The following is a 17,874-nucleotide window of genomic DNA, read 5'->3' as shown; positions in this document are numbered from 1 at the left end:
TGCACTTTTAATTGGTATCAGAGCAACGTGCTCCCTTGTTCTGTGTGATTTTTGTTTAACCGCCTAGAGTTTTAGTTATGTCGACCTCAGGAATGAAGACTGTGTCATGACCCATCTTTGACGGTCATGATTATCCCAAGTGGAAGGCCATGATGAAGAAGCGCCTCATGGCGATGAACGGCGAGCTGTGGACCGTCACTAAGATTGGTCTTACCGATCTGTGCAAGATGGCGGAGGCTGATGACATTCGCAAGTACACTCTTCTTAACCTCACGGCGAAGGACATCATCTGCTCTTGTATGTCTCAAAATCAGTTCAGGAACATTATGCATCTCAACAATGCGAAGCTTATCTGGGACCGACTCTCTGAGGTCTATGAAGGTCATCGAACTCGTCACGATCCCTGGTTTGAGGATTTCAAGGAATCGCTCAAGGCGATGACTTTCGATCCAGAATCATCATCCTCTGCACCATGCCTTATGGCAAAAGGTGCCAAGGTAACTGAATGCTACCTATATGAGTCTAGTGATGATGAATCTGGTCATGAATTTGGACCCAGCTATACCAAACTTGCTTCCCTTGCCACTAAACAACAAAGAGCTTTGGAAAAAGTTCAAAATATGCTTAATGAGAGCGATGATATGTTGGGTGAAGAAATGGATCGCACCAAAACTTTGACTGAAAATCTTCAGAGACTTCAGTCCAAGTTTGATAACCTTCAGAGTCATCATAACACTCTCTTATTTGATCATGAGAAGCTTTCTTATGAATTTCTTCAAAGAAAGCAAGATCTTCAGAAGCTAAGGGTGAGTTATGAAGATCTTTAGAAGGAGCGAGATTCATTACTTGCTCAACAGATCAGCGCTGCTCAGGAAGAATTCATTCCACCATGTTTGAAGTGCATTGAACGTGAATCTGCTAATTCTTCACCTGAAAGTTCAAATGCTTCTATTGCTGAAAATTCTTCAACTGTCTCTACTATCACAAATTCCTCATCTGAGGATGTTGCTACTATCACTGACAATACAGGGCTGAAGATATTGTATGTGACAGGCATGTACAAAAGCCTCAAAGGGCATCAGGCACTTTGTGATGTGCTTAAAAAGCAGATCCTCAACAGGAACCCTAGGAAAGAGGGTATTGCCTTTGAGAGGAAACTCAATTATGATGGAACATACTGGAAGCGTGAGCAGTATCCCAAAACCTCATGGGTTGCTGCAAAGGGACCTCCAGTAGATCCATCCACTTTATCTGGCTTTACATGTGAATCTTCGTATTCTTCTGATGAGTCATTCGACTCCAACTATAAGCTGTTCAAAAATCAGAATGTGAGGTATTTGCTAGATATGTTGGCACTAACTGCAGGAACGGTCCTCCTATGAAGAAAATCTGGGTTCCCAAAAGGTGCCTTGAAAGTCTTCAGGTGAATGTCATCATGACACCACCTGTGAAGAATAGAACCCCAGATCAAATTCTTCATATGGACCAAAGTCCTCTTATGGATCAAAGTCCTCATATAAACATCATCGTGCTAACACTTCTGGTTCGCAGGGAAGATCTAAGGGCTGTGAATATGTGCATTATTCTTCAAATCATTATGTTCATAAGTCCTCGAAGAATTTCTCTGCTTATTCATATGCTTACCCTAACCACTCTTATGTGAAACAAAGTGGATTGGCATCTATGCCACCTTTCTCTTATGGAGCTCACAAAATGATGAACTCTTTGCCACCCCTCCAGATGTGGGTGGTGAAGAAAAAGAACTAATCTCTTATGCAGGGTCAGGTCTCCAGACGAACCTAATCGTCTGAAGAATTTGATGGAGACCTGAATATGCTTGAAAGGACGCAAGCTAATCATGAAGAAATGAATTTTCATTTCTCACATCCTCATACTGCTATACCTGTTCTATTGATTGATGAAGTTGATCTGATGAATTTGATGTCATATTCTTCACTGCTGAAGTATATGAGTTCGTAAGCTACACTAATTCATCCGCAGGATGATCAACCCAAAGCCACTGAGTGGGTCCTCGATAGTGGATGTACAAATCACATGACTGGTGACAAGAACTTATTGATGGACACTGCCTTATCTCCATCGCATCTGAAGCATATCACCTACGCTGACAAAGGCAAAAGCAAGGTATTGGGTCTAGGTATGGTTGCGATCTCAAAGGATCGACACATGGACAAAGTCATGCTTGTCGAGTCCTTAGGATTCAACCTCATGTCAGTCTCAATGCTCTGTCATCTTGATATGGTTGTTATCTTTGGCAAGTATCGCTGTGTTGTGATCATGGAAGCTAACCATTCCAAAGTCTTCGAAGGCTTTAGGAGAGGAGATCTGTATATTGTTGATTTCTCTACAGGACCACAACCTGCTACATGTCTACTTGCAAAAGCTTCAGAAGGTTGGCTATGGCATCGACGACTTGGTCATGCTAGCATGAGGAACTTGCACACTCTCGTGAAGAAGAAGCGTGCCATTGGCATCGAGGATGTCAAATTTCTCAAGGGTCACCTGTGCGGAGCCTGTGAAGTTGGAAAGATGACCAAGGACAAGCATCCCTCAAAGACTATCATGACTACCACTCGTCCATTTGAATTGCTTAACATGGATCTCTTTGGCCCTACTCACTATGCCACATTCACAAATGCAGCATCTCTATATGGCTTTGTTATTGTTGATGACTATTCTCGTTACACATGGGTGCATATCATCACTTACAAACATGAAGTGCAGGAAGTCTTCAAACGATTTTCCTCGAGGGCTTCAACCAACTTTGGTGTGAAGATCAAGCACATCAGAAGTGACAATGGGACCGAGTTCAAGAATACTGGTCTTGATGATTATCTTGATGAACTTGGTATTACTCATGAGTTATCTGCTCCTTATACTCCTAAAAAGAATGGTGTCGTGGAGCACAAGAACATGACTCTTGTTGAGATGGCTCGCACTATGCTTGACGAATACAAGACGCCTCGTCATTTGTGGATTGAGGCAATTGATACTGCGTGCCACATCATCAACAGGGTACTGTTGGAAATATGCCCTAGAGGCAATAATAAATGGTTGTTATTATATTTCTTTGTTCATGGTAATTGTCTATTATTCATGCTATAATTGTATTGTCCGGAAATCGTAATACATGTGTGAATACATAGACCACAACCTGTCCCTAGTAAGCGTCTAGTTGACTAGCTCGTTGATCAACTGATAGTCATGGTTTCCTGACTATGGACATTGGATGTCATTGATAACGGGATCACATCATTAGGAGAATGATGTGATGGACAAGACCCAATCCTAAGCATAGCATAAAAGATCGTGTAGTTTCGTTTGCTAGAGCTTTTCCAATGTCAAGTATCTTTTCCTTAGACCATGAGATCGTGCAACTCCCGGATACCGTAGGAGTGCTTTGGGTGTGCCAAACGTCACAACGTAACTGGGTGACTATAAAGGTGCACTACGAGTATCTCCGAAAGTGTCTGTTGGGTTGGCACGGATCGAGACTGGGATTTGTCACTCCGTGTGACGGAGAGGTATCTCTGGGCCCACTCGGTAATGCATCATCATAATGAGCTCAATGTGACTAAGGCGTTAGTCACGGGATCATGCATTGCGGTACGAGTAAAGAGACTTGCCGGTAACGAGATTGAACAAGGTATTGGGATACCGACGATCGAATCTCGGGCAAGTAACATACCGTTTGACAAAGGGAATTGCATACGGGATTGACTGAATCCTCGACATCGTGGTTCATCCGATGAGATCATCGTGGAACATGTGGGAGCCAACATGGGTATCCAGATCCCGCTGTTGGTTATTGACCGGAGAGGCGTCTCGGTCATGTCTGCATGTCTCCCGAACCCGTAGGGTCTACACACTTAAGGTTCGGTGACGCTAGGGTTGTAGAGATATATGTATGCGGAAACCCGAAAGTTGTTCGGAGTCCCGGATGAGATCCCGGACGTCACGAGAGGTTCTGGAATGGTCCGGAGGTGAAGAATTATATATATGAAGTCAAGTTTCGGCCACCGGGAAAGTTTCGGGGGTTACCGGTATTGTACCGGGACCACCGGAAGGGTCCCGGGGGTCCACCGGGTGGGGCCACCTATCCCGGAGGGCCCCATGGGCTGAAAGTGGAAGAGAACCAGCCCCTAGTGGGCTGGGCGCCCCCCCATGGGCCCCCCCCATGCGCCTAGGGTTGGGAACCCTAGGGTGGGGGGACTTTCCCCTTGCCTTGGGGGGCAAGGCACCCCTTCCACCCCTTGGCCGCCGCCCCCCCCCCCCCCAACCCTAGATGGGTTTTGGCCGGCCCCCCCTCCCAAGGGGGGCCTATATAAAGGGGGGGAGGGAGGGCAGCGAGAATACACAGCCTTGGGTGCCTCCCTCCTCCCCTGCAACACCTCTCTCTCTCTCGCAGAAGCTTGGCGAAGCCCTGCCGGAGACCCGCTACATCCACCACCACGCCGTCGTGCTGCTGGATCTCCATCAACCTCTCCTTCCCCCTTGCTGGATCAACAAGGAGGAGACGTCGCTGCACCGTACGTGTGTTGAACGCGGAGGTGCCGTCCGTTCGGCACTCGATCATCGGTGATTTGGATCACGGCGAGTACGACTCCGTCATCCACGTTCATTGGAACGCTTCCGCTCGCGATCTACAAGGGTATGTAGATGCACTCCTTTCCCCTCGTTGCTAGTAGACTCCATAGATGCATCTTGGTGAACGTAGGAAAATTTTAAAATTATGCTACGATTCCCAACAGGTATATCTTCACAAATTCTTCAAAAAGACCTCATATGAACTCCTCGCTGACAAGAAACCCAATGTGAGTTATTTCAAAGTCTTCGGTGCTAAATGTTGGATTAGAGATCCTCATCACAATTCTAAATTTGCACCGAAAGCACATGAAGGTTTTATGCTTGGTTACGGAAATGACTCGCACACCTACAGAGTCTTCAACAACTTTCATCACAAGGTTGTTGAAACTGTAGATGTACGGTTCGATGAAACTAATGGCTCACAAAGAGAGCACCTACCTCCTGTGCTAGATGAAAAGTCACCTGAGGAAACCATCAAGTTCAAGGCTACTGAGGATGTCATTCCTACTAAAGAATCTGCTGAAGAAGTCATTCCAAAACATGAAGAACAGCAAGCCGGCGCACCTGAAGAAAATGGCTTCGAAGAAAATGCTGAGCCAACTCAACGTCACCAACCCGCTCATCCTCGTGTTGCAAATGAAGTGAAGATCAAGAAAATCATTAGCGACATCAACGCACTAGGTCCTCTCACATGCTCAAAGGCTTCACATTTGTCTAACTTTTGTGGGCACTTTGTCTTTGTCTCTATCACAGAGCCCACCAAAGTTGATGAGGCATTTCTGGAGCCTGAGTGGATTCAAGCTATGCAAGAGGAATTACATCAGTTTGAGCTCAACAATGTGTGGGAACTTGTCAAGCGACAAGACCCACGCAAACACAATATCATCGGCACCAAATGGATCTACCGCAACAAGCAAGATGAAAATGGCCTTGTGGTGAGGAATAAGGCACGACTTGTAGCTCAAGGCTACACACAGGTTGAAGGAATTGATTTCGATGAAACTTTTGCACCTGTTGCTAGACTTGAGGCTATTCGCATATTACTTGCTTATGCTAACCATCATAATATCATCTTATATCAAATGGATGTGAAAAGTGCATTCCTCAATGGTAAGCTTGAGGAAGAAGTATATGTTGCTCAACCCCCAGGTTTTGAAGTTCCAAAGCATCCTGACAAAGTCTTCAGACTCAACAAGGCCCTCTATGGCCTCAAGCAGGCCCCTCAAGCGTGGTATGATACTTTGAAGGAATTCCTCATGAAGAAAGGCTTCAAACCCGGTTCACTTGACCCGACTCTTTTCACCAAAACCTATGATGATGAATTATTCGTGTGCCAAATATATGTTGATGATATCATCTTTTGCTGTACTGACCAACATTACAGTGATGAATTTGCCTATACGATGAGTGAAGAATATCAAATGTCTATTATGGGAGAATTGAAATTCTTCTTAGGTCTTCAAATACGTCAACAACGAAACGACATCTTCATATCTCAGGAGAAATACCTCAAGCACGTATTGAGGAAATTCAGCATGCAAGATTGCAAAGGCGTCAAAATCCCTATGCCCACAAATGGCCATCTATGCACTGATGAAAATGGTATTGACTTCGATAAAAAGGTATACCGCTCCATGATTGGTTCTTTATTGTATCTATGTGCATCTAGGCCAGATATTATGCTTAGTGTTTGCATGTGTGCCTGTTTTCAAGCTACACCGAAGGAATCACACCATAAGGTTGTGAAGCATATTCTTCAATATCTAGCTCACACTCCAACACTTGGATTATGGTATCCCAAGGGCTCGGCTTTTGATCTCATTGGATATTCAGACTCTGACTATGCTGGTGACTGTGTGGACTGCAAGTCAACATCAGGCACATGCCATTTCGTCGGACGATCATTAGTATGTTGGTCCTCGAAGAAACAAAACTGCATATCACTTTCTACTACTGAAGTTGAGTACATTGCTACTGGTTCATGCTGTGCACAATTGCTATGGATGAAGCAAACCCTCAAGGACTACGGCATCAATGTGAAGAATGTGCCTCTCTACTGTGACAATGAGAGTGCCATCAAGATTGCTCATAACCCATTTCAGCACTCGAAGACAAAGCACATTCAGATTCGTCATCATTTTCTTCGTGATCATGTGTTGAAGGGCGACATCTCTATAGAGCATGTGAAGACTGAAGAACAGCTAGCCATATCTTCACAAAGCCCTTGGATGAGAAGAGATTTAGCAAGTTGCCGTGTGAGCTAAATATCTTAGAATCTTCAAATGTCCTTTGAAACGGACACACATCCTAACACTTATGCAAAATTGATGACTTAGATGTGCAACACACGAAGTAACTTTTTCTTCAACCAATGAAGACTAACCCTCTAAGTGTGAAGAAATTAATGAAGAATTTGATTCTCAGAGCCCTAGGACAATTATACATGACGTCTGAAATCATCATTCTTATACGGTGGGTCACGCCACCAACAAAAGTTGATTTTTTTTCAATTTGAGTTTTTTTGGTTTTGGATTTCCTCAATTGCTCAATTTCTTCAACTTTGCATAGTCTTCACTCTTTCCGTCGTTGTTCTTCATTGACTATATATATTTGAGTTTTAGTCCTCTACAGCATTCACTTATTGCTAAATCTTCAAGTTGCCTTTTCTGCTAAGTGAATGTGATCGGACCCTTCCCCCTCTATGCTAAACTCAACCCAATCTATTCACAAATTCTTCATGTGCGTTCTATTTGAAACCCGTTCAAAATCTTCACTGTGTCCTTGTCAGCTGAAGAATTTGCGAACAACCATTAAAATATTCTTATCTGAATTTTCGGCTTTTGCCGCTCAAACCGTTTCACATCCCATGATAGGATTTATCTATTCACCCACGATCTCACACGATCGCCATCGCTCTGTACGTGGGTGACACATGTCGCTAGGATGAGAAGAGTCAGGGGCATGTTCGTCCATTTTCCTCGGGCGAGCGGGTTTTCACCTCGGCTATTATACCCCTCACCTCCTCAGACTGCATTTACCCCGCTCGACCTCACTTCCCCTCGTTTGAGCTTCACCGCCTCTACCTCATCGCCGGTGAGGAAGAGCTTCATTGCCTCTACCTCGTCGCCGTCGTACTCGCGCCGGCCACGGATTTCTTCTCTCTGCCGCCGCCATAGTTGTTTTCCTCTGCCAAGTTAGGGCGTGGAAGATCTGAACTGACGAACTTCCAATCTACTTCTCCCAGTTCGTCGTGTTCTTCGTCAAGGGTAATTAAAAGTTAATTTTACTGCCCTGGTTGATTCTGATGATTTCTACAAAATCTTCAAAATGTGTTTATTCTTCAACTTCCACACTTTAAACACCTCACACAAGCACCTGTTCTTAATCTGTTTCTCTAAAGCAATGTTTTTCTTCAAGATTCCTCAATTGTGTGGATTTTCAATCTACACAACTCTGGAACCTAAGTCAAAGAACGCTTTGTGAAATTCCTCAAGACACCTCTGGTCAAATTCCTCAAACTTGTTCTTTTTGCAAAAACTTCTGAGAACGCATATGACCTCTCCAAATTCTTCGCACCTATACTCTGTTCACAGGTACACATGTCCGCTGCTGAATCACTAGGTTCTCATCAACTTAACTCATTTGCAGAGTTCCTCGAAGACAAATTACATACCTCTTCAGAGAACTCAATTGTTCAAAATCCTTAGCTGAAGAAAACGACAGATGGAAAGAAACCTCAGAAGGGAGGCAAGAAACTGAAAGTGAACACAACGTTTGAGATCCCTGATGACATTTATGAAGGATATTGCACTCCTGATGAAGCCAAGCATGGCAAGGAGAACAAGAATCAATGCAAGGTGCGCATACAGAGGATTGAGAGGAGATGGGCACGGGAATGGAGGGAGTACAGATATGTTACTCCTAAGTACATGAAGAAATTCGCTCTACACCCTCCTTGCCCAAGACCTCCATTGGCACCTGGCCAAATTGCTGATCCCACTAGCCTCAAGCGCAGTGAGGACTATCATGATGAATGGGCTAAACGGCAAGCCAAGCTAGCCAAAATGGCTAAAGAAGCAGTGAGAAAATTCAATGAAGACTCTGTTGCTGCCACTGCTGAGGCCTTTGCTAGCAAGCCTAAGAAGGCCATGGCCAAGAAGCCTGCACACAAGCCCAGTTCCTCAGCTATGTCATCACAGCCAAGCTCATCCATGCCCTCACGGCAAATTCCTCACGCTGCTCCAGTTCCTCCTGTTGCAAAGTCCTCAGTTGCTCCGACAAAGTCCTCGGCACCTGTGCATCTCGCCTCTTGCCAAAGGACCACATGCATTTCAATTGCCTCAGGAGCGTCTGCAAGTTCTTCAGCTCCTTCGCAGTCCTCAAGAGGCCCCACTTTGCTGAAGATCAAGACTACTGCCGGACGAGGCTCTAGACCAAGTCCTCACAAGAAGCACGTTGCCTTTCATGTGCCGTCCAGTGAAGACGAAGCTGATGATGAAGAACTCGCTGAAATCATCAGAGATAGACAGCAAGGGGCCGCTAGAGCCAAAGGCACAGATGTGCCTCTTCTGTTAGATCCAAAGCTGATCCTTGATTTCATTGATCTCTGGCACAAGGACCCCAACACTCCTATGCCTGACTTCAAGCTCACTCCTGGCCAAAGTCACATGCTGACCGCCTTCATAGGCGAAGAAACATGGAAATTTGAGAAGGCCAGGCAGTTGAAGAAAGCTCAATACAAAAAGGAGCGCTTTCTGAAGAAAAACATTGTCAAAATGATAACTGATGAACTTGTTGCTATACAAACTGAGATCAAAGGACTCAGTGATGAATTCAACGCCTACCGTGCAGAATGGCTTGGAGCCAAAGTGAGATTTGTGAAAATGGCTGAAAAATTCACTTCAAATGTTGCTGCATCATCGCAACATGAAATTTCTCATGCTGAAGCATCTGCCCAGCCAACTGAAGAACATGCCAGCACCGCTGATGAAAATTAGGCTGCTGATAAAAATGAAAGTACGAGGGCTGAAGAAGCTATTCCAGTCGCTGATGAAATTGACAGGGCAACCACTAGTGTTGCGCCTGAAGAACAAGCCAGGCCAGCCGTAGCATCTGTCGCTGTGCCTGAAGACACTGAACAAGCCAGGGCAACTGCATCAGTTGCGCCTGAGGTAAATGAACCAATTTCATCTGCTCCTCCTGCACCAACGCCAAGTCCTGTTCTTCCTTCTGCATCAGAAGCGAAGAAAACCAAGGCTGCGGAGCAAGCAACAGTGAAGAAAAGGAAAGCATCCGCCTCCTCAGAGTCTTCAGCACCAAAGAAAGTGAAGACTTTGACGAGCTCTTTTGAAAATCCAATAGATGCTATTCCTGTCTCAAGCATGCCATCAAAGGAGATCGTTCCCTTTGGTGAGGATTATGAAATCCCTAGTGGATCAGATGAAGAAAATCCTTTTGCTGCTTCGTTAGAGCAGTTGGATGAGGAAATTGAAGTGGACAACATTACATCCACTCCATTGGTATCATCACCCATGCCTCAGTTCATAGCTGAAGAGGCAGGCGTCGAGGAAATGGAAGAAGATGAAGACATGGACATTGGGTGCTCCACTCCTGTTCTGAATGATGACTATTGCGAAAGTCATCACCCCAATTCACCCATGTTCACCCCACTACAACAGATTCCTCAGTCCCCAGTCCAAACTGAAGAAGTTCAAATGGGCTCTGATGAACCTCAAGCTTCACTTCTCACCATCCCTGAACAAATTCCAGCCACTAGTGCTGATGTACATGCTGCTAAAGAAATGGAGACCCAGGCTGCCACTGAAGATGTTGACACTGAAATTCCTCAGCTGCGGCTCCTGAGACTGTGATTCCTGAGGCTGTGAAGACATTGACTGATACTCCTCAGCCCAAGACGAAGAATCCCTTCTCAAAGAAACAGAAGTTCAAAGCTGATGACTTCACTGATTACACCCCTTATGACTCTGCTCGTCTTTGCCGCAAGCGTTTTTGGACAGCAAGTCAGATGAATTTCTATTCTTCTCTGCTTTTCGACAAAGACAAGATCTTCGACCATGAGCATATTCCTCATGTTGATATGGAGTTGCTGCCTTGCTTCACCCCAGTCCTTAGTGTTCTTCATGACGCTGGGCTACTCAACTTCTGCACCGACATCGTTGACTGGAATGAAGAGCTAATTCTTCAGTTCTACACTACATTGCACATCACCGGCAACGCTGAAGATGTGAATTCATGGGTGCTGGACTAGATGACAGAGAACACACACTACAAAGCACCGGCCTCTGAATTGCTTCATGCCCTGCCTGTCAGTCCTCCCCTTGAAGGTGCACGGCTCATCTACCATGAACCTGAGCTATCTGATCATTACATGCAAGTGTTGATGAAGCCTCTGAAGCCTGGTCAAGCCCCAAGAACCAAATTCCTCATGAAGGAATTGCTTTATGTGCCAAGGACTGTCTACAGGATTCTGACCAAGACCCTAAGTCCAATCAAAGGCCACGACTCTAATGAAGAAGAGGTCGTTGGCATCATGAAGAATCTGCTATTCAACATCATTCATGGAGTTCCAATCAACTTCCATGATTTCTTCATGAGGACTATGGCAAATGTTGCCCTGTCACCTTTTGAGTTGAAGCCTTACGCTCCTTGGATTATGAGATTCCTCAGATTAAGGTCTTCAATCAATTACAAGGCTGACTTTCAAAATCATCTCAGCTACTTGCCGCCCATTGAAGTCCTCAAACGACCTATTTCCTCATCTGATGAGAAGGGCAAGGCTGTGATTATTGATGAAGGCATTCGTCCATTTGATGGACAGTTTCGCAAAGCTGCATCCTACTCCACCAATGATGACTCTGCTACTCATGACTCTGCTGCTAATGTTCCAAAGCAAAATCCTCAAGGCACAGCTCCAAGGGTGATGACTGATCATGAGCTTCTCCTCGGTCTTCATCAAAAGGTCGATCGCAACCATAAGTGGGTCAAGCGTCAGTTTGGTTCAATACTTCAGAACATGACCATCACTCAGAATTCCGTGAAGAAGAACCATTACTACCTCCATGAAGTGTTTGAGCGCACCTGGGCTATTCTGTCTCATATCTACGGTGAAGATCTCAAGCAGATGGGCTTCAAGCAGGACTTTGACTGGTCACAGCCACCTTCGAAGAAATTCAAGAAGGTCAAAGTTCCTCACCTGGTGGCCAGCTCTTATTCTTCATCGCGCGAGACTGATGAAAATGAAGACTTGGACGACATTGCGGCAGGCCCTACTTCAACAATCGACCCCAACAACATTGGCGCTCCTCCATCTACTTCGTGATGTCATTCTTCAGGGGTGTTAGTCCTCATTTTTCGTCCTTTTTGGTCATTCGATGACAAATGGGGAGAAATTTGAGTTAGTCTTCAAGCGGGTCTATATATGGGCGTTTTTGCTAAGTTACAACTCCCGTTCTTTTGAAAACTTTGTTGGATCGAGTTGTAATCTTAACTCCGATGGTGGTCTGATACTTCTGTTGTGTTCTTCTGCACGCTATTTCCTCATATATGTTAATGCACGCATGTTGAATTACATCAGCCACCATATTTCATCATGCATTTCAAATTCTTCATATCATATGTTAAATGCGTGTATGAATTACAAGATATAGGGGGAGATCTCCATGATTCTACTCTTCAAAGTGCATTGCTTCTCAAAAGCAAATTCCTCACATATGCACATCTTCACGGGGAGTTTGTCTATATCTTGCAATCAAATTCCTCAAAAAATCAGTATTTACACTTCATATGTTTATCCCCGTTGAAAACTTAACCTATATTGTCATCAATCATCAAAAAGGGGGAGATTGTAAGTGCATCTAGTGCCCCTTAGTGATTTTGGTGTATTGAAGACTTATAGGTTAAGGGACTAATGCGTTTGTGAGTGTACACATGTCTATAAGTCTATGAGGAGTTTGATATTTACAGAGAAAGTCGACCCCTAAAAATGAATGTCTTCAACTGAAGACTTTGGCTTTCTGAAGACTTTGAAAGTGAAGAAATTGGTGTGACCGTGAAGACTTGATATTCATGCGAGGAACATGAAGCGTGAAGACTTTTGTTTTCGTAGTTTCATTTTCTCTTTCTTGAGTCATAGGAAACACCGTACTGTTAAAGGGGGTCGAGGAAAAACTAAGGAAAAGTTTCCAAGTGATACTCATCTCAAAATCCTACACCTACCAATCCCTTCGAGTGAAGCCATTGGAAATCTCATACAGTTCAGTCAATTTCTTCAGTGACAGAGACGAAGATCTTCTGGTCTCTGAGGAATTTTTTCTGACTGAGGAGTTAGGAATTCGCCAGTGCGGATTGCCTACAAGTGAGGAACATGATAGCCCTGAGGAATTTGAACCTCAAATTTCCGACCGTTGCTGTGCTATGCGCCAGCTGTCCCAAAATATCTTATCCACCTAACGGTCATATCATTGAAGGGCATTTATGTCTTATCATGTCGGGCTGCTCCCTAGGCTATAAATAGCCGCCCCCTACAACCACTAGCTGGTTGGCTGCTCCGAGAGAAACTGACACTTGTCATTGAGAGCATCCCATCCTCCGAGGACTTTGAGCGAAAATCATCAAGTGAGGAAAACCCAAACCCAAACACCTACAAACCCAAAGTGATTGAGCATCACTGAAGAGATTGTTCCTGTGTGGATCCGACGCTTGTTACCTTTGAAGACTGTGCATCTTCCAGACGGTTAGGCGTCATGGTCTAGAGCATCCAAGAGGAAATTGTGGATCGCCGAGGATCGAGTTTGTGAAGGTTTGGAAGTCACCTGAAGACTTACCACGAGTGATTGGGCGAGGTCTGTGTGACCTTAGCTTAAGGAGAATACAGTGAGGGCTGTGTGTCCAGGACTGTGTGTCCTCAGGTTTAAATACCTAGCCGCTCCAACCAGACATACAACTGTCACAGAAGTTGGAGCTGGTCTACCAAATCACTGTCTTCACCGAGCTAACTGGTTCTATTTCCTCAACCCTTTCAATTCCTCATTACTGTGTTGTGTACTTGATCGCTGCTGTTTGAAGACTTTGACTGAAGACTTTCTCAATTTCCTCAGTTCAATTTCTTCAGTCACCGTGTATTCAGCCTGCTTATCCTGTGTTTACGCTTTTTGTACTCTGTGCTTGTTTTCATTTCATCATGATGACTGTGCTTCTGTTTTGTTATGTTTGCATCTGAGTACTTATTCCGCTGCTAGTCGTTCGTGACTTAGGAATTTACTCACCCTGAAATTCCTTAGTGACGAATTTGTAAAAATCGCCTATTCACTCCCCTCTAGTCGACTTAACACACTTTCACAAGACCGATCGCAGTAAGCCATGGTGGTTTCGGAGGTGAAGCATTTTATGAGTGAAAGGGAGTGTCGTTTTGTTCATGTTTCTCGAGAGCAGAATAATGCAAGCCATGTGTTGGCTAACTTTGGAAGAACGGAAGACCGTACTGTGGTCTGGCTCCGCTCCGGCCCGGACAATATCCCTAGCTTGTGTAGGGAGGACCTTCTTGGCTCTTGAGTAATACAAATCCCTTTCACCCCCGCAAAAAAATGGCATTATTGCTTTACAAGCACTACGATCTCCATGTAGCTATTTACTTCACTTGAAACTTCTTATATGATTTTTTATCTTGTTTTTTAGTTTTATATTCTCAAATAAGCTTTCATTTTTGTATGAACGGTCAAATAATGTAATTCAAATAATTAAGTTGTTGCCCAAGGAATATTTTTCTGAAATGATGTACTTATTGTCCCAGATAAATATTCATCATACAATCACATTTCCCATTTTGTATTTGAGAATAGTAGAAACTATATTTCCTTCTTTGCTTGAAAACGACATATTGCATTTCTCGATAGTTCCAGTTCATGGTGGTCATTACTTTCGAAAAAAGATATATTTTAACCTGATTAGTTTATATATATTATTGTCATCCGTAGTAACACACGGACATTCAACCAGTCAATATAAAATTTGAGAAAACTTTGTTTTTGCCACTTTAGTTTTTGCCCACTTTGCTTATGCCACTCTAGAATTTGACATATCACTTTTGCCACTCTTGGCTTTTGACAATACATTACAAATGCCATTTTGTGGCAAAAGCAATAAATTTTCATTTCACTTTTGCCACTCTTAAATTGTCACTCAAAAATTATTGCTTTTGCCATGGAATGACAATTGTGATGTATTGTCAAAACCTAAGAGTGGCAAAAGTGAAATGTCAAATTCTAGAATGGCAAAAACAAAGTGATCATTGGCGGGTTCCCAAGGGGAATGCCGCCAGGACAAATGAATCTCCTAAGTTGGAACTGCCGGGGAGGGGGGAATTCCCGGACAGTTCATGACCTTGCGACGATTGTTGAGTCGCATTCCCCCACTTTGGTCTTCCTGTGTGAAACTCGTCAGTCCAAGGGTCGGATGAAGCGATATCGCATGAGGTTAGGCCTGCAAGGATTTCATGGAGTTGACAGTAATGGTAACAGCGGTGGCCTCTCATTATTTTGGCATGAACCTCTTTTGGTGGATGTGGTCTTCTCTAATCAGCGATGCATAGACGCACATGTCAAAGCTGGTCCTGATGAGCCTGCATGGAGACTCACTTGTGTTTATGGAGAGCCTAGGGTGGAAAACCGGCATCTGATGTGGACACTTCTTCAGGATCTAAGTGTTCAATCAAACCTCCCTTGGTGTGTTGTTGGAGACTTCAATGAGTGTATGTGGGACTTTGAGCATTTTTCGGCAACTCCCAGGCCGATGGCGCAGATGCAAGCTTTTAGAGAGTGCCTTGAGCTATGTGAATTATCCGACTTGGGCTTCACTGGGATACCCCATACTTATAATAATATGAGAATTGGCTGTGCAAATGTGAAGGTGAGACTAGACAGAGCTTCCGCAAATCATTCTTGGAGAAACTTGTTTGAAAACACTTTTGTTCATCATCTTATTTCCCCGTGTTCAGATCATGTGCCGCTGCTTGTTGGGAATGATCTCCTCACGGATCAGAGATTTAAACCCCGCTTACGTCGATACGAGGTCATGTGGGAACGGGAACCTGCGGTACAGGAGGTGATCGCGCATGCATGGGCGGAGGCTGGAACAAAACAGTCATTGGGAGATGTGCATCATGCCCTGCGCGGCACCATGCGCGGACTGTGCAAGTGGAGCAACGAAAAATTCGGAAGTGTTACACGGGAAATTGAGAAGTCGCGTACGCAGCTTGAGGAGCTTATGTTGATGAACGCGGATAGAATGGAAATTCGTAGGGTAACAGATCACATGAATGAGCTGCTCTATAGAGAAGAGCTAATGTAGATGCAGCGTTCAAGAGTTACCTGGTTGAAAGATGGTGACAGAAACACCAATTTTTTTCATGCAAAAGCAGTCTGGCGTGCAAGGAAAAATAGAATAAAAAAGCTAGAGGACACTCAAGGTAATTTATTTACAGATCAGAAGGAGATGGGGGTGGCGGCCACAAATTATTTTCAGAATATTTTTCCTGCGGATTCTGGACTGGACCCATCTTTAGTTGTTAACTTGGTAGATCCGCTGATCTCGGTGGAAACAAATGAAAATTTATGCAAAGAGTTTACAGAAAAAGAAATCTCTGACACTTTATTCCAGATAGGTCCTTTAAAGGCGCCGGGACCCGATGGCTTTCTGGCGAGATTTTTTCAGCGCAATTGAGGGACCCTAAAGGAAGGTATCGTCGCTTCTGTCAAGGAATTTTTTCATACCGGTGTCATGCCCCCCGAGGTGAACGATACTATTATTGTTATGATCCCAAAAATTCCTAACCCGGTAAAGCTCACTGATTTTCGCCCTATTAGCCTTTGTAATGTAATTTACAAGGTGGTTTAAAGTGTCTTGTTAATAGACTAAGGCCGGTGCTTGATGACATAATATCACCGACCTAGAGTGCCTTTATTCCGGGACGGATGATCACAGATAATGCTCTAGTAGCGTTCGAGTGTACTCACTACATAAAATAGGAGAAGGACCCTACAAAAAGTTTTTGTGCCTATAAGCTTGATCTCTCTAAAGCCTATGACAGGGTTGATTGGAATTTCCTTAGGCAAATGATGCAAAAGCATGGCTTCGCTCACCGGTGGGTTAATTGGATTATGTCTTGTGTAACCTCGGTGAGATACTCTGTGAAATTAAATGGAGCTATCTTGGATTCGTTTGCATCGACACGTGGGCTACGGCAAGGTGATCCACTCTCTCCTTATTTGTTCCTCTTTTGTTGCTGATGGTCTTTCTACAATTATCCAGAAAGGAATTGGGGAAGGCAACATTTCGCCACTGAAAATTACTAGAAGAGCTCCAGGAATATCCCACTTGTTGTTTGCTGATGACACATTACTATTCTTCAAGGCTACTCTTCAACAAGCCACGCATGTTAGGAGCATACTGGATGTATATGGTCAAGCCACGGGCCAATTGATTAACCATGCGAAGTGTTCTATTCTCTTTGGTGACTCTTGTCCACACGATGGTATTTGTGATGTTAAGAACATCCTGCAGGTTACTACCTCTGGTTTTGAGAAATATTTGGGGCTCCCAACACCTGACGGAAGGATGACAAAAGGAAAGTTCCAAAATCTCCAGGTGAAAATAACAAAGAGATTGTTCTCTTATGATTATGATGGGCAACCCACTCAGGCTGGTAAGGAAGTCTTGATCAAATCCGTTGCACAGTCAATACCAACCTACATCATGAGTGTCTTCAAGGTTCCCCTGGGCATGTGTGATGACATTGAGTGTCTTCAAGGTTCCCCTGGGCATGTGTGATGACATTAACCGTATGGTCAGTAATTATTATTGGGGTGCTGAGGAAGGAAAGAGGAAAACACACTGGTATGCGTGGAATAAAATGACAAGGCCAAAAGCACGAGGTGGACTTGGATTCAGGGATTTCCGTCTGTTCAACCAAGCTTTGTTGGCCAGACAAGCATGGCGCTTAATAGCTTTCCCTAACAGTTTGTGCGCACGACTCTTGAAGGCCAAATATCACCCGAGTGGTAGATTGGAGGACACGGTATTTTCCGCTAATCCATCATCTACGTGGCAAACTGTTAGTTATGGGTTGGAGTTGTTAAAAAAAAGGACTCGTATGGAGAATTGCTAATGGACAAAATGTGCGCATTTGGCGAGATCGATGGTTAGTTCGTGAACCTACTGGCGGGCTTATTTCTCAGAAAGGGCGCTGCAGAT

Source organism: Triticum aestivum, chromosome 1D, assembly GCF_018294505.1.
Source record: "Triticum aestivum cultivar Chinese Spring chromosome 1D, IWGSC CS RefSeq v2.1, whole genome shotgun sequence".
Classification (NCBI taxonomy): domain Eukaryota; kingdom Viridiplantae; phylum Streptophyta; class Magnoliopsida; order Poales; family Poaceae; genus Triticum; species Triticum aestivum.
The sequence above is the reverse complement of the archived record's forward strand: the minus strand, read 5'-3'. Positions refer to the sequence as shown.